Here is a 25,879-nt window from a genome sequence, read left to right as displayed (position 1 = left end):
GAGTGTAGATGATGGCTTTAATTGACTTAGCCTTAAACTATACATAGGAACCAATAAAAGGTTAGTCTATATCAAAATCCTGGTTATTGATGCTTATATAGAACATATATCTTATTATTTTTTGTCAAGGTCAGTAAGAATAATTTATTGACAAATTAGATAATTTCCCGTACAGTAAGAGGAATGCATTTTGTCGTTTATTTTTAACTTGCAATGAAATAAACATGGATTAACAACATGCTTATTTAAATTGAACACACCTCTGCCTTCTCCATAAGATTAAAAATACAAGTATTTTCCAAAATGTAGATAAACAAAATACTGCAGCCTTAAGAGACAGCTGCTTCTGATATCTAATTACTGGGGGACTGAGATAGCAGGAACATCAGATCAACTATTCACAAAACAAAATCATCATTTCTGGTAACCAGATTAGATATCCTAGACTATATTTTGCAACTAATTTATCTTGAAAAGGCAGTCTCTTTAACAAGTGAATGGCAGGGGCAAAAAACAGGAGGGACTATTCTATATTAAAGAGGTTTGAGAGACAGAACAACCAAATGTAAGTTTTTAAAAAACATTTAGCAAAGCAGAAGTAAAAGCCAAAGTTACATGTCGCCTAGAAATTAATGAAAAGTGAAATATCTGATATCAAAAGCTATGAGAGCTAAAGCTCTTAGAGGGTATACTTGTAGCTTTAAATGCTCTTTTAACAAGGCAATCCAAAAATGACTGATTAGGTATTCCGCCTAAGAAAACAGAAAAAGAACAACCAAATACACACACAAAAATAAGAACAAGTAAAACATAAAAGCTGAAAGTAATGAAACTAAAAAGAAAAAAAAAAAACTGATTCTTCACAATGATGAACAAAACGTGCGAGACAGACTGCCTTCTCAGTCATTTAAAAATCTGTTTTCGTATCTTGAAAATGGTCACTTATCAACTTTACTTTCCTCTCCACTACCTCTGCCTGCTGTACTTTCCAAGAGCAGAGCTAAATGATCTCATTTGAAAGCTCAGCCTAGACAAGTTCTAGAAATGACACAGGGAAATGTGTCATTCACCTAAAGCAGTTTTGCATTTATTCCCTTTCAGAGACAGACTGGCTCTTAACCTCAGAGCACCAGTTCCTCTTACAGGACCTATCTCCACTGTGGTTCCTGTCAGACTGTATCTTGTTCTGGGCAGTCTTCTTCCCAAAGACAAGAGTCCCACCCCAGAATGTCAGTCCAGAGAAGAGTTCCCAAGGCCCACAGGGGGAACCTCTCAAATGAGAGTCAACCAATTTCTAGTGCTAAATGGTTTAGTCCAATTTTCCTACAGGTATGCTTCCACCGTGACATGGTAAAATGAGAAGGTGGCTATAGTCAATGAAAGCAATGGTTTCAAATCCTTGCCACACCAATGGAAAAATAGATGGGCACACATGCCTACAAAGAGCCAGGGCAAAAGCAGCAGAAGCACAGCCTCTATCTAATTGCCACTTACTAGTCAAAACTACATTACATCTAGAAAACAAACTGCAAGTGAGCATAAGAAACAGTTATTAACTTCCCACATTTTGTGTAGGACAACATACCTGAAAGAAGGAATAAATGTTGAAACCAATCCACTGTCTTTACCGCATAGAAGGTGTGTTTTTTTATACTATCCTCCAATTTTAATAAATTCCTACAGCATTTTAAAAAACTAATAAATTTACAAAATAAAAGTTCAATCTAGGAAATGCAATGGAGTCATAATAAATGCTTTTCTTTGGATCTCTGAAATTAACTCACTTTTTTAGGGTGAAATCTTTATCTCCAAATAAACAGACATGTAATAATCATCCAGGACATTTTTCCCTTTCTACAAGGATTGTTAGGGTATATTTCTAAATACGATTATTCATCCTATGGATTGTAAATCCCTTAAAGATGGAGACCAATTCTTTTCATTTATATATTTTTAAAGTTCCCACTAGAAAGTATAAATAATACAGATCCCCTAGATTTTCTTCTTTTTTCAGTTTTTCCTTCTAGGTAAATGACATTCCTATCTACTCAGTAGCCAAAGCCAAAAATCTAATGGTAAGCCTCAATTATTTTCTTTCCTCCGTGTTTCCATCCAAACACTCCCATGATCCTAGTCCAAGCAACTTACTCTTGGACCTCCTAGGGGACTCTGTTCAAACTATACGTTGCTTCAGGTATCATGGCTCCTTGGTACATAAAGCAGATATTCAGTCTACCTTCCTTCTAGTCCAGCAATGTTTAAAAAGAACTTTGCACAATGATGGAAATGCTCTAGATCTGCACTATCCACATGGTAGCCACTAGCTACATATGGCTACTGAGCACCTGAGATGTGGGAAGCATGGCTAAAGAACTGACTTTAAGTTTTATTTAATTTAATTCATTTAAATTCAAATCACCACATGTGGTTAGCGGCTACTATATTCAACAATGAATTTCTAGAGCATCTTCCTATAGTAAAGAAGTTAGATGCACTCTAACACAGAATGCAAAACATGGCAAAGACCACTTCTGCTGATAAACAAAGCCACAGGTTTTTCTGTGACAGTATTAGAAGTCCTAGTTTCAACTCCTAGCTTCATGGGTGTTGGGTAATCCTTTGAGTGGGGCAGGTATAGTAGAGTGGTAGCTGTTGCTAAGTGATCATGATAGTTTCCTGATCATGGTGACTTTCTGACCACAGCAATCATAGTACAGTTCAAGTAAGAAATAATGGGTGAGCCTAGGATAAGAGAAAAGGGAAGACAGAATTCCACAGAATTACATATTGTAGGGGAGCAGCAATGAGTTTATCTTAGATAATCTTTGGGTTTTTAAAAAATGTTATTGGGAGTTCCTGTCATGGTGCAGTGGAAACAAATCCAACCGGGAACCATAAGGTTATGGGTTCAATCCCTGGCCTTGCTCAGTGGGCTAAGGATCTGGAGTTGCTGTGGCTGTGGTGTAGGCTGACAGCTGTAGCTCCGATTAGACCCACAGTCTGGGAACCTCCATATGCCACGGGTGCAGCCTTAAGAAAGAAAGAAAGAAAGAAAGAAAGAAAGAAAGAAAGAAAGAAAGAAAGAAAGGAAGGAAGGAAGGAAGGAAGGAAGGAAGGAAAGAAAGAAAGAAAGAAAGAAAGAAAGAAAGAAAGAAAGAAAGAAAGAAAGGAAGGAAGGAAGGAAGGAAGGAAGGAAAGGAAGGAAGAAAGAAAGAAAGAAAGGAAGGAAGAAAGGAAGGAAGGAAGGAAGAAAGGAAGGAAGGAAGGAAGAAAGGAAGGAAGGAAGGAAGAAGGAAGGAAGGAAGGAAAGAAAGAAAGAAAGAAGGAAAGAAAGAAAGGTTATTAAGAGAACTGTTGATAATTTAGATTGGAGGAAGAGTATAAATGACAGGTAGCTCGTGGTGTTAGACTTGCACAAGTAAGATTCTGGAACCGTTGGTAGAAACAGGAGAACACGGGAAGAGTAAGATTAGAAGAGAAGACTATGAGTTTGCCCTGCAGGAGGTGCCTTTGAAATTATCAAGTGCAACTATCATCAATTAAGCATCTGAATACACAGGTTTGAAGCTCAAAGAAATAGTTTGTACTAGATATATACATTTAGAAGCTACCGACTGGTACATGAAGAAAAATCAAACTCCAGGCACAAATAAGACTGCTTAAAGAAAAAGTATGGGGTGGTAAGATATGAAGGCCTAAATGAGATTGAAGAATGTAAATAATGACACAGAACCAAAGGCAAGTAGAAAATCAGAAGAGTATAGTTCTACTTTGAAAATAAAAGAATGGTCAGCAATATCAGTACTGCTATTGTTAGGTAAAATGAGCACTGAAATGTATTGACTGGATTTGCTATTTTGAAGATCACCAGGAACCTTGGGAAGAGTTATCTTGGTGGAGTAATGGGTAGAGACACCAAACTAGAGCAGAGTAAAGAATGAGTGGGGGGAGTTTCAGTCATGGCTCAGTGGTTAACGAATCCCACTAGGAACCATGAGGTTGCGGGTTCGATCCCTGGGCTTGCTCAGTGGGTTTAGGATCCGGCGTTGCCATGAACTGTGGTGTAGGTTGCAGATACGGCTTGGATCCTGAGTTGCTGCGCCTGTGGTGTAGGCTGGCAGCTATAGCTCCAATTAGACCCCTAGCCTGGGAACCTCCATATGCCGCAGGAGCAGCCCTAGAAAAGGCAAAAAGACAACAACAACAACAACAACAACAAAAGAATGAGTGGGAAGTGAGGAAATGAGGACAGATTTTCAAGAAATTTGACTGCTAACAGGAGATGTGGGATTAAGAAAATTTTTCTTTTTTTTATTTTAATGATTTTTATTTTATTTTTTCCATTCTAGCTGGTTCACAGAATTCTGCCGATTTTCTACTGTACAGCAAGGTGACCCAATCACACATACATATATACATTATCATGCTCCATCCTAAGTCTTTTTTTTTCTTTTTAATACCAATGAAAAGGATCTAGTTGATAGAAGAATTTAAACATGGGTGATACAAAGGATTATTGACAGTATGTTTCTAGAGCAGGTGGGATAGAATCCAAATTATGAGATAAAAATTGGCCTTCAGAGAGGGGACATCTACAGTAGGAAGGAGGGGATAGATGTGGGAGTTAAGTCTGTAGCTTGACTGTGGGAAGGTGAAAGCATCTGACTGTAAATGTTATAAATCCTGACGATATACAAACATTGCTGATAAAAGCTGAGAGAGGGATTCTTTGAATTAACACGAATGAGGATGCAAGCTGATGGTAAGAGAGTTCTTTTAGGCTTGAACTCTTCATCAGAGGGAGTAGGAAGGTCACACTAAGAGAAAAAGAGGACGTGCAGGCACAGGGAGACAAAACTAGTAACTCTCTGCCTAGCTGTTCTTTAACAGAGGCTCTTAAGTATACAGTGGCTATTTCTTTTTTTTTTTTTTTGTCTTTTTGCTATTTCTTTGGGCCGCTCCTGCGGCATATGGAGGTTCCCAGGCTAGGGGTCAAATCGGAGCTGTAGCCACTGGCCTACGCCAAAGCCACAGCAACGTGGGATCCGAGCCGCGTCTGCAACCTACACCACAGCTCACGGCAACGCCGGATCGTTAACCCACTGAGCAAGGGCTGGGATCGAACCCGCAACCTCATGGTTCCTAGTCGGATTCGTTAACCACTGCGCCACGATGGGAACTCCTACAGTGGCTATTTCTAAACTTAACCCTTTCTCCTACATTACTGTTTCTTCATATTTCCAATTTTATGCAAAATAACTGTTAAGTAATAACTGAGAAGTGATGCATGAAAAATAAACATTATAGGTAGTTCCCATTGTGGCTCAGCAGGTTACAAACCCAACTAGTATCCATGAGGATGTGGGTTCAATCCCTGGCCTTACTCAATGGATTAAGGATCCAGCGTTGCCACAAACTGTGGCATAGGTCACCAATGTGGCTTGGATCCGGTGTTGCTGTGGCTGTGGTTGTGGGCCAACAGCTGCAGCTCCAATTCAACCCCTAGACTGGGAACTTCCATATGTTGTGGGTGGTGCAGCCCTAAAAAGACCAAAAAAGAAAAAAGAAAAAGAAAAATTATGTAGATAATCACTGATGAAATGATCAGTAAATTCAAATTCCCCACTTTTCTTTCTATGTAACCATATTAGAAATAGATAATACTTTACACAGAAATAGATAATACTTTACAATTTGTGTATTTTATATCCAAATGGCCAAAAAACAAGAACATATTCGATTGCATTAATCATTGGGGAAAAGTAAAGCCCCAGTGAGATACCACTACATACCTAACAAAATGGCCAAAATAAAAAGATAATTTATCTTTGTAAAGTGAAGATTTGTAAAAGATTTTCTCTTTATAAAAAAGAAATTAATAACCAAGTGCTGACAGGATATGGAGCAACTATAACATCACTGCACTGCTAGAGGGAGTATAAACTAGTACAACCACTTGAAAACTGTCTGGCAGTATCTGCTAAAGATCATTTACACACATACCCTATGATCCAGCAAATTCATTCCGGGTAGGTAACCAACAGAAATGCAAAGATATGCTCATCCGAAGGCAAGTACAAGAGTGTTCACAGAAGCACTGTTCGTAACAGCCTCAAACTGAACCAATCTAAATGTCCATCAACAGTAGGATGGATAAACACATTGGGATACATTCATGTAATGGAATACACAGACAACAGTGAACGCGAGTGAACTTCTAGTCTACACAGCATGAGTGAATTTCATGAGCATAATGTTGAGCAAAAGGAGTCAAGCAACCAGAGCATTTACTATATGATTATGTGAATATAAAATTTTTTAAAGGTAAAACTAATTTATGGTGTCAGAAGGCAGGATATTGGTTGTCCTTGTGGGGGAGAGTGATAAGGAAGGAGCACAACAGAGGATTTAGAAGGGCTGGTAACATTCTCTTTCTCAGCTTTGGTAATTACACAGATGGATTCAGTTGTGAAAGTTCATTTAACTATATTCTTATGATTTTTACATTTTTCTGAAGGTATGAATGTGCATTTCTTTTTCTTTTCTTTTTTTGTTGTTGTTGTCTTTTTAGGGCCGTACCTGCAGCATGTGGAGATTCCCAGACTAGGGGTCGAACTGGAGCTGTAGTTGCCGGCCTATACCACAGCCACAGCAACACAGGATCTGAGCCACGTCTGCAAACTACACTACAGCTCACAGCAATGCCGGATCCTTAACCCACTGAGCAAGGTCAGGGATGAACCTGCATCCTTACGGATGCTGGTCAGGTTCGTTAACTGCTAAGCCACACTGGGAACTCCTGAGTGTGCATTTCAATAAAAACCTCACTTCAGAAAACTGTCTCTCTCAAACTACTTTGGTAGATTTGACTCTTCAAATGCACTCCTTACAGAAATAGCAATAAATCCAAGAGAAAATCAACCTAAACATTTAAGCAACATCTCTTCCAAAAGAAAAAACCAAAATACATGGAAATTAACCCAAAACTACCTGTCAACCAGTTTCATTCCCTAGGATCTCCCTTTCGTTACCTTGAATAAACAACAAAAATGGAAAGAAACCTCATTTGTAGCCTTCTAAAGATAAAACTGTAGGAAATGATAAAGGCCTGATTTATTCTTCCCTTTCGCTCTGTGGTTAGTTTTAGGACTGTAACCAGGGAGAAGATTTGGAATAATTTCTCTTCCTTTTTACAGGGTAGGTCTAATTTCTAAGAAGAACACCACCAACAATTAATAAAAGGAAATCTACACCAGAGTATATACTTTGATACTATGGATCTTTTCTATACCTTTCAGCAGCTCCCGAAGGCAAGAATTTTAGAAGACTCAAGTTTCTCAACTATGGGTTTTTTATTATGCAATAGCTGCTTATAGATTATTTCGTGATCATTATACTCTAGGAAGTTACTGACAGTTCTCATCTCTGAAAAAATATTTTGCTTTAGCATATTTGTCATGCTTGACTTGTGACCAAAATTTTTGTTAAAATATTTGTAATAATTTACAAGCCTACGTTTGCAGAGATCACAAAAGAAAGAAGGCTTATTAATATAGCTTATTAAAAGCAAAATTCTATTTCATCTTTCAAAATATTAGTACACGGCCTGAATGAGTGGGGGAGATTACGGCAATAGTTGAAGCAGAAAATGATCGTGAAAGCCAAGGAGGAAGTGCCTGGGTGGCATGCAGACAGAGGAGAGTCCGCCTAGGAGTTTGATGTGACCTGGAGAGCAAGGCAAACACATCTAGATGTTAGAAATGTCTACAAGATTAAAGAATGTAATAATGTTAGTTCCACTGAAAGGAGAACAAGGTAAGAAAAGAGTCTATTGTAATGAACAATGGGTGAGTCAGTATATCTGGTCTTACAAAGATGATTATAATGGAATGGTTACCAAACTGTTTTGAGCATGCATTACCAAAATGTGTTTATTTATAAATAATGTATTAGTATGACAGTACAATCTCTTGGAAGGCTACAGAGGAGCTAGAAAGCAATCACTTCTTGAAACATGAGTTCTTCAAAACACAATAGGACATAATGCTTGTGAATGTGGAAATGATTTAAAATCTCTTATTAAATCAGTTAAAAGTAGAAGGAAAAAAAAACCCCTATACTCAAATTAATGCAGAAATTATTTCAATAGTTTATTCCCGGTTTTCGTACATGGGTAAAATGAAGGAAAATTTTTGAAACTTCATTGTTAAGCTAGCTAGGCTTATTTCACTTTTCCTTCTGGAATTTTACTTTTTGTTTTGTTTTTAAGCAGTACACAGAAAAGATAGAAAAGGAAAATTCAAATATATTATACTCAAATTTTAAATGTTTCAACTATTCAAGGTGAGTAAAAGGTTTAAAAATGTACTGCCTACAGTATAACTGGTGGCATCTCACCTCTCACTAAGACAGATATAATTTCTTTGAGCTACTCCTCTGAATTAATTTAATGTGTTTTTAGTAAAACTGCTTTCCTAGAAAGTCTCCAATTGGGAGGAAGTGGAGAATGAGGCTGAGATAAAGAGCAAGTATTTTAAAGAAGAGATGCTATTAATTTGTCCTAAACTTCTTTTGACCTTTGATTCCTAATGTACACTACAGGTCACCAAACACAATCTGCCTGGAATTAGAAATTTTCCATACTGATTCCATCAGTGCTGATTTGGACACTATTACGATATTACATCTAAGTGCTTCTTAGATTCAATATTTTGTCGTTTACTTTATTCCTAAAGTGACTTTGTGCAATGGTTTCTGACATTCCTTAAACATAGTAAATATGCAGATTTTCAAATGTTTATAATTATAGATTTAAACATTAAAGACTACAAGTTGGTAAGGAAATACAGATTGATTAGTACTAATACTTTTGTTATATCCCATTCTTTGAATCACAACATGAGAAATATCTGAGAAATCAAACTAGTCTTCAATAGTTCCACTCCAACCCAGAATAGACCTATATTAAAACGTGAAATTAAAATTAAAACAAAATAAACTTTTAGATATTATTATTGATTAAAATCACAATTATCTGGAAAATAATTTGATAAGCTAACAAAACTATGAATGATGATAATATACTTCTAGTTCTTTATCTGAATAATTTAGGCTTACTTTGCTAATTGTAACAAATACAGTTCTATAAGCCTACAGGATTTTGCAGGGGACTCTAGTAAAGACAATTTGATAAAAAATTTTTTATGTCAAAACAAATTAGCATTTAAAAAACAAATTAGAACTTACACTGATAACAAAACACTCTCTTTCAAAACCTTGACAATCGTATATTTTTGTAATGATCATTTGTATAGAATGAATCAGAAAGAAGAACTAGTATACGTAGAGAAAAATGCCCATGACTAAGAAGTCAGGAATTCAAGACAGAAAGAGGAATGATCCTCTACTCTTAAGTCTTTAAGCAGTTATGACTACTTTAAATGTAAAAAAGCACATCAAGCAAGCTTGTGCAATTTAAGTTTCACTTTGTGTTTAAATTCTTATTATTCTAGAATAACACCATTTTATGTATTATTTATGAAGTATTTAAATGAGTATAACTGATTAATTACTTAAGTATTCTTAATTTAGAGATAAACTCTGACATATTAAGGTTTTTTAGTATAAAAGGGTTTAAAGGAAGGCTTTTCATCACATCAAAACATACCCATTAAGATAAAATGTACCTATTTTTAAATGCAGAACTTATGCTAGCCTGTAAGAAAAAAAACTTTAGAAATACCCTAAAGGTTATTTCATTAGTTTCTTTACATACACATAATATCCATCCAACATATAAAACATTACTCCTTTTCTTAATTTCATATATTTTCAAAATTGACAAAATATTCTTAACAAACATTATTACAAGTCTATGAAAAATTTTAAAAGACACACTTTTAGCCTAGAATAGGTGACATTCGAAGTGAACTTTGAAATTCATTTTATAGCAAAGCTACATTCTCAATAAACTGAGTAACAAAAGCAAAAGGAAATGAAAGGATTTTTTAAAAAATGAAAATTTATTATCAAATCAAATATCATAAAATCTAAGATGAATACTTAAACACAAGTTAAATATTTAAATTTCAACACTTTGTTAAACTAGTCAGTGTATCAGGTCTGGAATGAGTTTAAAATGTAGGTTAAAAAAACCTAAAATATTGGATTAATTCCTATACATGTATTTTCATAATACAACAGCTTAACACACATCTACCACTGTACCTAATAAAGTTTCCTTTTTGCAGGTCATCTTCAGTTACTTAAGTTTACTTAGCTATTATTTATTACTTTTATGCTATAGTTCAATTAATATGTTAACAAGAGCACTAAGTCAACACAGGTTTATTTAAGATCTTATCAAAATATTAAAACAAAATACTATCTAGCTGGCATTTATAGAACAGATGACTAGAAAGTTGAAAATTTTTCTACACAATTCTTTATGTTTACACTATTATTTCTTATTAATAACTAATTAATTCATCTTCCTCAAGGTATCATAAAATATTTATTACAGATGTACATATTTTAAGTATATTCATATAGTATATAATCCACTCTACACACTTTATACACTCTTTGCCTCACACAGATTTCATTATTTAGTTAACCTTCATTAATAAGCTACTAATTCATACTGAAGTTTCGTTTTTGGTTATTGGCTAAATTTTTTTTTACGTATTAATTTGGAGATAGATATCCAAGTACAATTTTTGTAAGCCATCAAACTTATATTTGGATGCAAATAAATTTGTTTCATAAATCACGGCTACTTTAATTAAAAGAATATTAACATAAAATTTATAAGTACAGTAAAATGATGCTTGTACTATAAAATTATGCCTATATTAATTAATATGGCCTTTCATTTAGTGTTAATTACCACAGAGAAGACTAGATTCAGAAGGATTTTTCATTGACATATTTTGTTTTTTAGTTTAAAAAGTTACAGTGTTATTAGAGAAGTAATCATATATTTTTTCTGTTTTATAATGAAAATTTTAGGGAAAGGAGATCCAGGGTGAGATCAACCCCAAGACATCATTTGTGTAGTACAACTTCATTAAAAAAATTCTTTTTTTCAAAAGAAAGCAAGCTTTGGGAAGTATTTCAATAGCTATTTAGATAGCCTGATGATGTAAGATAAAGTGAAACTTAGATTATTTTATTATATATATATTTTACTTTCAAAAGTAAAATAAAATAAGAATTCTTTAATGCTAAAATATATGAAAATGAATAAAATTTTTACTGAAACAAAAAGAACTAGAGAGCCAAACTGTTTTTCTAGCTGCTTTATGACCATATTTTAGATAGTACTGAAAGCTATTCAATAACAATGTAAATCAAAACTTCAACACAAGAGTAAAAAGACAAATAGTATTAGAATACATACAAAACATTATAGAGTTGTCCAGATACATTTTAAGAACTGACAAACAATCTACATCGTTCAAAGTCTGTATAAATGGCAGGAGCTGTGTCAGTGCTTTTTTTGGTGTATTAATAGAATGCTCTGACGAATCAAAAGATTTTTATTAGACACTATAACAACTCCTACAAATTTCCTTGTGATTATACTTTTGTCATACAGTTTAATAAAACCTGTTAAGTAGACTACATTTCAAGAAAATTTATTTTTTAAAAACTAGTTTACCAAAAGAAATGAAAAGTTGGTCCTTTTCTACTTAATTTATTTTTGCCTTATCAATGTTACCGTTAAAGATGTTTATAGGACTAATACTGAAAGTGAGTATAATACCCTAAATATAACAGTAAGTGTTGGTTGATAGGAATGCAAGATAAAAAAGCAATCTAAGTAGACTTTAAATACTATAGATGATACTACATAATACCAACATACTGGTTTAAAAGGAGAAAATGCAACTCAGCAACCTATGTAAAAGAGAGGAATTTTTCCTCCACCGAATTAAAGATAGTTTTAAGTCTTCTTTGACTGTAGCAAATAACAACTGCATGCTTTACTCTGTTTCCTTTTAGAAAAGGTTGGACATGTAAAATTAACTTGATACACATGTAACCACTTTCTTCACAGAGCAAGCAAGGGCTTCAGAGAAATGGAGAATGTTTCAGTTTCCCTTTGTCAGGAGAGATTCAAGTCAAAATTTAGATTGAATCTTAACTTTCACTACTTTAAATGATTTATTTCATTAGTAACTACTATTACAAGGTTACCATTTATACCTATTTGCAGTAGCATAACAGTTTTTGATTTTTGAGTTTTCCTATCTCTGATAAACAGACCACATCTTTTCAATTTTATTTCAATACACAATTGAAATCTAATTTAATGCAATTACATCAGTTTAGGAGGTATTAATAACAAATGGAGATGTTTGAAAAATTACAGATGCTTTTGAAATGTGTTTCTTTCTTACTACAGTCCCCAAACTTAATAAGATCAGAAACAAGGCAATGCAGGCCTTTGTTACTACAGAGGTTATTAACAAGCAAACTATGTTGCACATTTAGCTGACTATATACACACAATCCGAAATTAATTTAGACACTATTTGCTTAGCTAAAAAGGAAAGCAACTATTGCTAACACTATCATTCAATATAATTATAAAGAGTTATTGGCAATTACTCTCTTTTATTGAGCCTCTTGTCTCAATAGAGAATAAGAATTTTAAGAAACTGAAATAAAACCACTGTAAATCATTTTTCATGCTTCTCATATGATTTTCCAGTTATACATTCTCTTTCAACAAAAAGCAATTACCTCACATAAATATCAAACCAAATATTACTCATGGTTTCCTGGTAATATTTTGAGTGCTAAAAATACCAATTGTAAACCAATAGCACATACTTACTGAAAAGATTTGTAAGATGTCAAAATTAATCCAAGCATATGATCAGAGTGGTAAGAAAACTTACTATTTTTGTTTCCTGTTTTCTAGGTATTCTGTAAGAAGTAGATACATCAACAGTGTACTGAGAACATCAACATCCCCATTTTTCCCCTACTGAAAATGACCACCACACTTTTACATATAGTAATAATGGACTCTTTTATTTGACTACAAAAGAAAATAATATCTGATGAGAGTAAGAATATTTATTACTTAAAACGTGTATTCTTTAAAATAATATTTTACAAAAAATTACTAAATTTGGGTTAATTTAAATTGATTTAATTTTTTAAAAAATTAGGGAATTGAATTGGAAAAATACATTCTCTTAAGAACTGAAATGTTGAGTGATAATAAGCGTAACAATTAACAACATAGATGGTCTTGCTTAATTAAGTGCAATACTGATTTTAAGTACATGATTTCTTATTAATAAAATGACTTACTAACTTGTTAGATACGCAGGCTCATTCTAATACTAGTTAGGAATGTTTGACTAACAATTTTAACATACTTTTTTCAACAAATACTAACAATGAAATAGAAATTTAGGATACTTAAGTCGCTATTTTTTCAAATTATTGGTGGACTTCATGAATCAGATTCCCTAATTACAACTGACATATATTCATCCTTAAGTATTATTTTTTAAAAAAATTCATTCTGCATTCAATGCATTATGTACAACAATATAAAGTGTTTATCTGCAAATATAGAGCAAATATTCTCCCTTAGAAAGTACTGAAGCTCCATCTAGAGGCTTTTCCCCCTATTACTGTCACTTGCAATATAAGTATTATCACCTAGAAATGTGAATAATATTAAAATGTCAGAGATTTCTTTTGTATCTACCCTTTTGTTATTCATGATGAGTTCCTGCCCTAACCTTCTTGGGGTAGCTCTAGCTCCATCACTGCCATCAAGTGGTAAAAAACTAAAACTGAACTTTGAAAGAAAAAAAAAAAAGGAGAAAAAAATGTATGCACTCTATACCATTTACACACACTTTTCTTTTTTTTTTTTTGGTATAAGAAATGAGCTTGTTTTTCTCCTGTACCACTTATTATCTTAGTAATTATGGAGACTATAGATTTGCCATCTGTTTCTAGAAAATAGTAATTACTTGTAAATCTGAAACTTTTCTGGATATTTTTATATTTGCAAAGAATATAAAGCTACTTTGAATTAAATCATTATGTAGTTTAGTGATATACGTAATGTAAATACAGTTCATAAATTGCTTCACCAATAGGGACAGCAGTGATAAACACAAAGCATTAATATTAATGGATTTTATAGTGCATTACAACAGTTACTAAAAGAAAAAAATGATGTGATTAAAATAGGATTTTCTATTACTTCTAAAAATAATCTCAATTTTAATAAACTGAACACTCTCACTGTACTCTCAGGATGTGGTGATAGCAAAATATCCCCAAAACGAAACTACAGCTACAGAACCTAGGGGAAAAGACCAATGAAATAATGCCTCAGTTCAAAGAATGCTGCTCGGTGAGATGCATCACTCATGACATAATTTTAAAATATTTTAAAAAATTGTTTGTGTGTGAAATAGTATGTAGGAATGTGGTTAACTTAGTAAGTCTCAAAACTGTGTTTAGAAACTAACCAAAATTGCTAAAGTAGATATTAATGGACCATTCTGTTTTATATATTTGTAATGTGAAAATTTCAGAATACTCTGATTTTATTCTTTTGATTGCATTTACATTTTTTACTAAGACACATGTTTACAAATCATAGAGAAACTGAAAATTTTGTAGGAATGAACTACCATGATAAATTAATAATAGTAGCCAACATTTGAATTCTCAGTGTGTGCCAGATACTATTCTAGATGTTTCACATGTATTAAACAGTCTCTCAACAACCCTATAAAATAGGTACTATTAATATTATATAGATAAGGAAACTGAGGCACAGAGAAGTTAAATAACCACTCACAGTCTCACAGTGAGTGGTAGGGATGAGATATGAAGTAAGTAGTCTGTCTGGGTAGTCCTCACTTTCATATAAGGCAGGTTTTCTCCATCTTGGCACTACTGCCATATTGGACCAGACAATTCTTTACCAGGGGTGAGGGGATGGCAATGCTGTTCAGTATATTGCAGGATGTTTAGCTGCATCCCTGGCTTCTACCACCAGATGCCATTAACATGACTCCCCCACCCCGCCCCGCCGTCCCGGTTATATAACCAGAAATGTCTCTAGACATTGCCAAATGTCTGGGAGAGGGAGGATCAGAGGGTTGAAAATCCTCCGGTTGAAAATCACTGATATAAGATTATTTAATCTAACACTGCAGAAGCAAGTGATGACCAATTAATCTGAAATTCGTTTTCCTCAATTTTAAATTATTTACCACAATACAGAAAATTTTAAATCTACAGATGGTTTAGGATAGAAAAATTCTAAGTCTTACTATTTAGGGGATGACATATAACTTAAGGGGCAAATCTCACAATACAAGGTTTTTGTAGGCAAATGAGGAAATAATAGAGATACATAAATTTCATCCAAATTTATGAATCCAGTCACTTTTTATAAACAGGAATGAGAGACCAAGTATGAGAATACCGCTTCTTTATGTATTTTTGCATCATGTTAGATTTTTTTAAACAACATTTGGGTTTTTTTACAGTTTTTTAGATACCAAATTTTAGGAAAAACTTTTTCTTTCTGACATCACCATCCTAGCTATGCTTATTAAGTGCAGGGTCAGGGATGGGAGGGAGGCAAGCCTGCAGAAGCACCCAGCCAGCTAGGTGTCTGCCATGGTTACAGAAAGAATACATTTCTGCCCACCAGTCCACTCCAAGCTGCTCTAAGGGCTTCCGTCCACAGCTCAGATCAGGCTGGTTCTGGGGTCCTGCTGCCATGTCTGGTCTGGGCAACCCCACTCCCACTCTAGGCAGTGATTCTTCCAGAGGATGTAAAGCTCTCTGCTAGGCCCAGAAGAATCTTTTTCCAGGTTTTTTACTGATGTTTTCCCATATGTTATGTTCTATATCCATGCTAACATAGGAAATATAAACAAATCCATGATAAAATTCATAATAAAAATAATTATGCTTAATTAGACAAAAACATTAATTAGTTAACCATGGGTTCGAATGCCAGTAAACTGAATAATAAAGAGGACACTAGAGGTGGAGTTCCCATCGTGGTGCAGTGGAAACGAATCCGACTAGGAACCATGGGGTTGTGGGTTTAATCACTGGCCTTACTCAGTGGGTTAAGGATCTGGCATTGCTGTGGCTGTGGTATAGGCCCAGCAGCTGTGGTATGTATTTCAAGTGTGCTGCTCAAAGATGTGTATAAAAGTGGGTACACACTTTTCTTTCAAACAATCCTTATTTGTTCTAGCATTCTTTACAATAATTTTAACCATGTACATTTTTCAACCCCTCATTTTAGGAAAGTTTCTTTCCAACTACTTTTGATTATTCAGAAATTCTTTAAAGAAAATACAGGGTAATAAGTGCTCTTCCATTCATTTAACTTTAAATTCTCTCATTGTCATCTTTATTTCTTTTTCTTCATTTTCCTACTTGTTTTTACTGTTGTAAACGAAACTGTACATACTACAGTGTATATTCTTTCCTTTTAGTCAGTACACCTATCAATTTTTTATTTTGTTTCATAAATTTAAAAATTTTTATAATGTTTATGTTCAAGTAATGTTCATAGTTCCATTTAGTTAATTCAGTATAATTTACTTATCTATTCTCTGTTGATCTCTGCAATGATTTTGTACTATATCAACTTGGCAACCAAATATTTTTCACATTTTTACCTTCTCTATTCTCACTGCCTTCATTTAGGCTCTGATCTTTTTTTTCTTTGTAGTTGTTGCTTTTTTTTTTTTTTTTTTAAAGCTGCACCCATGGCATATGGAAGTTCCCAGGTGAGGGGTCGAATTGGAGCTGTAGCTGCCGGCCTACACCACAGCCATACTGACACCAGATCCAAGCCGCATCTGCAGTCTATTCTACATCTCAAAGCAATGACGCATCCTTAACCCACTGAGTGAGGACAGGGATCGAACCTGCATCCTCATGAATACTAGTCAGAATCATTTCCACTGTGCCACAACAGGAACTCCTCGTTTTTAGTTAAGTCTTTGTACTTTTGCTATCTATTAGCTATACAAGTAATGCATGAATAAACACACACACACAAATTTAAGTAACATAGAGTAAAACATCCCCCTTAACTATCCTCCCTGGCAAACCCCAATCCCTCAGTAGAAGTAATTATGGTTATCAGTTTGGTGCATATACATCCCTCTAGATTTTTTTTTTTTGGCTGTGCTAAGGCCATATAGAAGTTCCTAGGCCAGAGATTGAACTTGTGCCACAGCAGCAACCCAAGCCACAGCAGTGACAATACTGGATCCTTAGCCCACTGCACCACAAGGGAACTCCTAGATCTTTTTCTTTTTAAATGAATTTACTTTCATATATGTATACATGTAGAAATCTTCCACTTTATATCACCATTAACCAAAACATATTCCTTATATTAAAAAAAGAACTTATAATTCCTTGTAATAAAAAAAGAACTTATAATTAACACATGCTTTTTTCCATTTATGTATTGCTTTGCTGGGCTTTGATGTTAATATTCATTTTCATACACGATATGCTACTTAACATTTGTTTTTACCAGGGATTTAGCTTATTATTGGACACATTTAATTGAGAACACCACTGTATAAAACATACACTATTTTAAATACATAAAATACATAAGTAGGGAATGAAATTAAAACTATAATTGGATTTAAAAAGTTTAACAAAAATATTCCCCTTAAGTATCAAAATATGAATCAGAATGATCAAGGAATGAGGGTTTAATTTTCTTTTTGATTCATTTATATTTTTAAACTGCTTACTTAGAGCATAAATCATAAAAGCAATCTGTCTGAAGTACACAATGGTTTTTTAGTAAATGCAAAGAGCTGTGCAAGGTTATCATCATCCAGTTTTAGAATATTTCCAGTACCTCAAAAAGATCTCTACGCCTATCTCTGTAGATTTGCTTTTTCCGAACATTCATGTAAATGGAAGGGATGAGGTTTTTCTGATTGTATTTAAATATCAGATTCAGCAGCAAAAAATTTTTTTTGGATAATGACTTTGCTAAAGTTTTTTTCAAGAAGTCATTAACATGCTTTGCTCATTTGGTAAGGATGCTATAAATATAACTGAATTCTTTTTTTACTTTCCCTCCCTTACTCCCTCCTTTCCTTCCTTTCTTCCTTTGTCACTTTTCAATCTTGCAGTATTTAATGATCATTATTCTCAATAAAGCATGGTTTTGCAAACAGTATACATGGAAGGTATAAGGAATCAACTTCAATATATATCCTGACAGTTTAATAACAAACAAAACAGAAAGTCAACATATAAATGTATATATCCTTGAGATGTTTTAGTTTCTCCTGCATGTGGAATACACTTTTAAAAAAATTGACGAAAAATCCATTTTATGTAGATCTCTTAAAATTTGGAATTCTATCCCCAAATGAAATTCTATCTCCAAACAGAAATCCACTCTCCAAAAAATTCTGGTGTCTCCCTTGACCCCTCTTTCTCTCACAGTCCACATCCAATTCATTAGCAAATCCTGACGGTTCTATTATTAAGTTATACTCAGAATCTGAACACTCACACCTTCACCAGTACCACTAGAGTCCAAAACAACCATCCCTTTTTTTGCTTGGATCATTACAAAAACTTCTAACACAGCTCCTGACGTCAGCCCTTGCCAGGCCCCTTCCTTCAACAGTATGTTTTCAGCACAACAGCCAGACTGAAACAAAAAACAGATCCAGTCAAAAACCTCCAACAGCTTTCCCTTTCACTCAGATAGGAAGTCCAAGTCCTTAGTGACTGCAATTAATGTCTTAAACTTAACAACAAGCTAGTTTTAACAACCTAAGTAACCACTAAGAAATAACTAAAAATTTTTTTAAAGAAGAGAATAAAAATGGTGCAACACACACACACACACACACAAATCAACCAAATACAAAGCCAGGCAGTAATGGAGAAATCAAGGAATAAAAAAACATAAGCTATAGAAAACAAATGACGTCAATGAACAGACATTATCAAAAGAGTGAAAAAGCAACAGAAGAGGGAAACTATCTGCAAATCATATACCTGATAACAGGTAAATATCCAGAATACATAACTCTTGCAACTCAACTATTAAAAGACAAAATAATCATGTTAAAAAAATGGGTAAATGTCTTGAAAAGATTTCTCCAGGGAAGATATACAAATGGCCAAAAGTATCTGAAAAGATGCTCAACATTAGCAATAATTAGAGAAATGTAAATCAAAACTATAATAGATACCACTTCAGAACTACGAGGATGGCTATTTTTAAAAAATGAAATACAGTAAGTGTAGATGAGGATGTGGAGAAATTGGAACCCTTATACATCGATGGTGAGAGAGTAAAACAGTACAACCACTATGGAAAACGGTATGTATGACAGATCTTCAATTAGTTAAGCATCATATTACAGCATGATCAACAATTCCACTTCTCAGTATATACCCTAAAAAACTAAATACAAAGACTCAAACAGATATGTGTAAACCAGTGTCGCTGGCAGCATTATTCACAATAGCCAAAAGGTGGAAATAACCAAAGTTCATCAACAGATGAATGTAAAATACTGGAAAATTACTGAGCAAGAAGTTCTGATATATGCTACAGAATGGATGAACCTTGAAAACTCTATGATAAGTGAAATAAGCCAGCTACAAAGGGCAAATACTGTATGATTCCACTTATATGAAGTAGCTGGAATAGGCAAATTCAGAGAGACAAAAAACAGATTAGAGGCTACCAGCTCTGGGGGAGGGAGTATGGGAAGTTACTGCCTAATATATTCAGAGTTTCAGTTTAGGGGTGATGAAAAACTTTGGAAACAGATGGTGGTTAGGGTTCTACAACACTGTGAATGTACTTAATGCCACTGAATTGCACACTTAAAAATGGTTAAAATGGGGAGTTCCCACCATAGCTCAGTGGAAACTAATCTGACTAGTATCCATGAGGATGTGGGTACTATCCCTGCCCTTGCTCAGTGGGTTGGGGATCCAGCATTGCTGTGGCTGTGGTGTAGGCCAGCAGCTGTAGCTCCAATTTGACCTCTAGTCTGGGAACTTCCATATGCTGCAAGTGTGGCCATGAAAAGTAAAAATAAAAAAGGTTAAAATAGCAAATTTTTTGTTTTATATATTTTACCACACTTTTTTTTCCCCCAAAAGCCAAAGGTTTTACAATCACATTAAAATCTCCAAGTCCTTTAAAAGGCCTATAAAGTAAGCAGGATCTGATCTCTCATTATCTCTCTGATCTCAACTCTAACAATTTTCCCTCTGGCTTTTTCCACACTCACAACTCCTTGATGTTTCTTGAACACACACAGGAACAGTCCTGCTCAGAACCTTTACATGTGTCAATCTCTCTGCCTGAAATGGACTCCCCTCCTCTCATGGCTCACAACCTTCCTCCTCCAGGAGGAATATCACCTTTGTTCAAATGTCCCCCTTTCAATTATGGCTCACTTGACTATCCTGCTCAGAATCACAGCCCTCCCCCAACATGTCTCCAAAGCATTTTAACTATCTGTGTGTGTGCGAAATCACCAATTTATTGTCATTCTCTTCCTCTAAAATGTGAACTCCATAAGAGCAGGAATTTTGTCTGCTTTGTCCAACGCTGTGTTCCTAAAATAGTGCCAGGCGCATAGTAAACCATCAATAAATCACTGCTGAATGAAGGAATAGTGAATTATTCTAATCACCAGTGTAAGAATAGTGATCAATAGCAAGATGTGCCACCTCTTAAACTTTCCTCAAAATTGAAGAAGGCTCAAATTTTACTCCTAAGTCTATTTGATGTATAGAAGCCATAATGAAAGGCTGCTACTTTACCACTGGCTTTTTTCTTTTGCTACGTTTAATTTACTTTTGCCACTCCATCATTTTTTTACAGTACCTCTCAAATATTTTAAACAGCACTACTGAAAAATTTACAGATAATTCACACATCTTAAGTATTCAATCTGATGACTTTTTAAATAAATTTACCCAGATGTGCAACTTTCATCACAATCCAGTTTTAAAATACCTCTGTCATCCCAAACATTTTCTCAAATCCCTCTGCAGTCAACCCCAACTCCAACTCCCAACCCAAGGCAAACAGAGATTCTTTTTTTTTTTTTGCCGTGCCCGTGGCTTGTGGAAGTTCCTGGGACAATGATCAAACGTGTGCCACAGCAGCTACCAGAGCTGCTACAGTGACAACATCAGATCCCTAATCCAATGTGCCACAAGAGAACTCCAAACATAGGTTTACCTTTTATCTCTTTAATCTTTTCTAGAAATTTCATAAATTTTATATCATTTCTGTGTATCTGGCTTCATTTGTTGAGCTTGTTTTTGAGGTTTATCCATGTCATTACATGTATCATTTGTTCATTTTTTAAAAAAAATTACTGAGCAGAGCTCCCATCATGGCTCATGGTAACAAACCCAACTAGTATCCATGAGGATATGGGTTCAATCCCTGGCCCTTAGTTGGTTAAGGATCCTGTGTTGCTGTGGCTATGGTGTAGGCCTGCAGCTGCAGGTCCAATTTGACACTTAGAATGGGAACTTCCATATGCCACAGATGTGGCCCTAAAAGACAAAAAAACAAAAAAATCCAAAATCAACAAAAAAATTTACAGAGCACTCTCCTAACCTTATAATATTTTAAGCACCTTCTTATTCTCCTGCACCACAGTGTTCTAGATTCACCTTCTATTTTTTCCTGACCCAGCCCTGGAATCAACCATTTCTCCATTGGGCCCTGGTTCTTTTAATTTATTCACTAAGTTCTTATTTCCATCTTTAAAAATTTATACTGGTACTAATGGTCTTTTGCAAATCTGTTTATTCTTTAAAGGGCACTAGAGATCCTAAAATATAGTGACTTAAATAAAATAGATTATTTCCTTCTCATGTAATAGTCTAGAAATAAGCCGTGCATAGCTGAAGGGGCAGCTCAACACATACTACAATCTCTATGTCCAAATTCTGCCAGCTCGAGCTTTTGTCAACTCTCAGCACGCAAGACGGAAATAGGTGGGGTGCGGAGCAGGGGGAAAGGAGGGCTTTGTATACAGACATTCCTTCCTAAGGCAAGACAGAGACGTGCCACATATAACTTCTGTTTATAATCCATTGCCAAAACCTTAGCTTGGCTATACCAACATTCAAGGGACGTTAGTGAAAGTAGTTGCCAGCTTGGCAGCTATAAGCTATACATATTCATCTATAACCCAGAAAGTAGTGGTGGATAACTAGCACAAGAGACCCTTGTGCCAATTAGAGACTACCTCAAATTAAATTCCCCACCTGAGTTTTCATCCTACATAAGTAATCTAACTTAGAACCACCAATTTATATGAGGACTCACTCCTGGTTACAAACTCTCAGGGGAGATGTTTTTGCCTCTCTATCAAACAACCAGGCTGGGATAGGCAAGTTTTGACACTCTAAGGAATGCTAACTTTAGGCCAGCTGGGCAATGCATTTAATTTTTTTCCTTTTTTATTCAGTTTCAAATAGAATAGTTTCAATTCAGGAGTTCCCATCGTGGCGCAGTGGTTAACGAATCCGACTAGGAACCATGAGGTTGTGGGTTCGGTCCCTGCCCTTGCTCAGTGGGTTAATGATCCGGCGTTGCCGTGAGCTGTGGTGTAGGTTGCAGACGCGGCTCGGATCCCGCGTTGCTGTGGCTCTGGCATAGGCCGGTGGCTACAGCTCCGATTCGACCCCTAGCCTGGGAACCTCCATATGCCGTGGGAGCGGCCCAAGAAATAGCAACAACAACAACAACAAAAGACAAAAAAAAAAAAAAAAAAAAAAAAAAAAAAAAGAATAGTTTCAATTCAGAGGATCATTCCACCACATTACAAACCATATTTACTGGAGTTCCCGTTGTGGCGCAGTGGTTAACGAATCCGACTAGGAACCATGAGGTTGCGGGTTCGATCCCTGCCCTTGCTCAGTGGGTTAACGATCCGGCGTTGCCGTGAGCTGTGGTGTAGGTTGCAGACGCGGCTCGGATCCCGCGTTGCTGTGGCTCTGGTGTAGGCCGGTGGCTACAGCTCCGATTGGACCCCTAGCCTGGGAATCTCCATATGCCATGGGAGCGGCCCAAGACCAAGAAATAGCAGAAAGACCAAAAAAAAAAAAAAAACCATATTTACTGCCTACTCTTTTAAGCTGTGCAAGGTGGCAATAGTTCATTGAATGATCACAGATCAAAACCCTAAAGTTACAAAATATGTCAATAGATCTAAGTTCTTATAATGGTTACAAAATGCAGCATTTCAAAATCTACAACTTAAAATCATTAATAATCTTCTAAAACAAGAGAAATAACTTAGTGTCAAGTTTCCAAAATGACCCATTATGTAAATACCTTCCTTTAGTTATAAATGCACATTTAATAATTTTACATTGCACCAAAAATGAAAGTTCCATTAGAATTTTTTCCACAATTTTCACTCAGCCATTTGCCACCTAAATTTATCAGTATCTTTTCTTCTCCACAAGTCACCACTTCCTTCAAAGTAAAAGCATACATATGTAAAAGAATACAGAAGGAGCTCAATAAAAGTATATTCTCACAACTGAGATAAAGTAATAACACTTATTAACAGTATGTTCTACATGCATCATAATAGTGAAACCTCACAACCATCTTCTAAGGTAAGGGCTCCTTATCTCACAAATGAGACAGCTAAGATTTAGAGTCTTTATGCTACTTACCCAAGATCACACAATTAGTAATTATTAGAGCAACCCAACTCTAAGCTCTTAGCCAGCATGCTTTTAAAATAAACATTCCCCCCACACTTGAAACTCTTTAAGTTCAGGGCAAATCTTAAAATTGTTGGTGTACTACAGTTGCTATTATAGGAATTCTAAGTGACAATAACGAGGCAGGTGCTATTCCCCGTGTGCACGCAAACCTCCAAGGCACTAGGTCCCAAGACTTGCAGAATTTGTATTGTCAAAAAATCCTAGAAATAATCCTGGAACTCTCCTTTTAATTCCTAAGAACCTAACAATCATGAGGAGAGGGCCAAGGTGGGGGAAACAGGACATATTTAGCAGCATTTCCAAAATGGATATCATAGGTTAGGTTAGCTCCGCATAATTACCAAGCTGGCTTAGAAACTGAGCACAAATGATTCCTGATTCTTTTTCAGAAATGCAAGACTCCATGTGGAAAAACTAATTATCAGTGACTGGGTCAAAAAGTGTTTCAAAAGGGTTGGGCTCTGAATGTAGAGAACTTTAACAATCCTTTAACCAATTTATTTCACATACATTTTTCATTTTCAGGTATGTGCAAGAGTTATAAATAATAAGATCTACATCTTACTAATTCTGTTAGAGTTCTTTTGATAAACATGATAATTCTAAATGGTAAAAAGCTTTGACAGTATGCTTTCCATGTAAGTAATACATAAAATAGTGGTACAACATGCTGTGATTACAAAACCAGTGCTTTCTATAAAATTCACTACAGGATATCTTAATATTGAGCTTCAGATATAACATCAATGGAATCATGCCCCTCTCCTCCCAATCTCATCTTCTGTCCAGGAGCTTATGCATTATGCAGGATAAAAAGCTGATGTTTAACCCAGATCATATAGCACTGGCATTTTCCTGCTTTTTTCAGATTCCAAAGTATGATGTTTTCTGCTGAGTTTCCAATTTACTCAGTTCCTGGTTTTCTCATTATAACCTATACATAATTTGCAAGGCTGGGATAACAACTAAAAATATTTTAGGTATTTAAGTTAATTTCTTAAGTCATCATTGTTACCATGAAAAATTTTAACAATCTCATTGATCTAATATAGCATTTTTTGGCTACTTGGCATTTTGATATTTCTAACTTTTCTTGATTGGGCAGATTTATTGCAAAGTAAAAAATAATGTAGTTCAAAGTTATATAAATAATTTTGTACTATGAAATAAAAATGGAATGAACACTATGAATTAGGTAAATTCTCTTTTTTGTGGCCCTCCAAATTTTATTATTTGGAAAGCTAAGTTATCTAATAAATTAATAGTCCCTTTTCCCTCTTATACTAAGTTGTTTAAAGGAGCTTAGGAGAAAACAACCAAAAAATTGCACATTTCCCTATAAGTATAAAATACAAAAAAATTTTTTTTAAAAGGGGAAAACGCAGAAGTAGCACTAGAACCAGAAAGCAAATAGAAACAGGAAATTCTCAGTTACAAGACAGACTACTAAACATTTTTAAATAAAGGATTTGAAATTTATCAAGAGGAGAGAAAGTACTTGCAATCCTATTCAAATATTTGTCCCTGCCCTTCCATAATGAATGTTTTCCTTTGTAAATCATGACAGACTCCTTCCTAAGCCAGCATCTCTATCTAAAGTTGACAGACCAATGATGTATTTTCAAACAAGGACTACAACAGAATATGGAATTGATTTGATTTCTGCTGTGCTACTTTCACACAAAATATTCCTAAAACTATTTTCTCAGGGATAGTTAGTATGGTAGGAAGAAAAGATAAAATTAGCAGCCTAAGAGTTTGCAATCTTATCCTAAATATTTTGAGATTTTTTTTCCTGATACCCTAATTTTTCTCTATACTTTTAACCTCCCACATATATTTTATATCATGATAAAGGTCTCTAATATAGCTTCTAAACTTGTATTCCATACCAATTAGAATAAATATTTTAGTTAATCCTGATATGACTCTGGCCACAGAAGTATATATAATATATGTCTAAACATAGATGTGGCATAATGCCTTTAATTTTACAAGTTGTTTAGAGGTATTTAGGAAAAATGACCACTAATGATTGTTTTTCTTTAATCAGATTTGGCTCATCAAAACT

The 25,879-nt window shown here is 34.8% G+C and overlaps 1 protein-coding gene and 1 long non-coding RNA gene across 3 annotated transcripts in view; both read right to left on the bottom strand.

The window, feature by feature from the left end:
• Positions 1-25,879, bottom strand: part of DNAJC1 (DnaJ heat shock protein family (Hsp40) member C1) — a 198,526-nt gene that overhangs the window by 142,408 nt on the left and 30,239 nt on the right. The gene's annotated exons all lie outside the window — the stretch shown is intronic.
• On the bottom strand, positions 17,338-25,390 carry LOC146399549 (uncharacterized). The gene is made up of 2 exons (XR_014818049.1): positions 22,907-25,390; positions 17,338-22,011 (listed from the first exon to the last, which is right to left on the bottom strand). It is a non-coding gene; the product is annotated as an uncharacterized LOC146399549 (long non-coding RNA).

Source organism: Sus scrofa, chromosome 10 (assembly GCF_054392235.1).
Source record: "Sus scrofa isolate SSC_HxYL_T2T_F1_AM1 chromosome 10, Sscrofa_HxYL_maternal_Yorkshire_Landrace_v2.0, whole genome shotgun sequence".
NCBI lineage: Eukaryota > Metazoa > Chordata > Mammalia > Artiodactyla > Suidae > Sus > Sus scrofa.
This window is presented reverse-complemented; position numbering and strand designations above follow the sequence as displayed.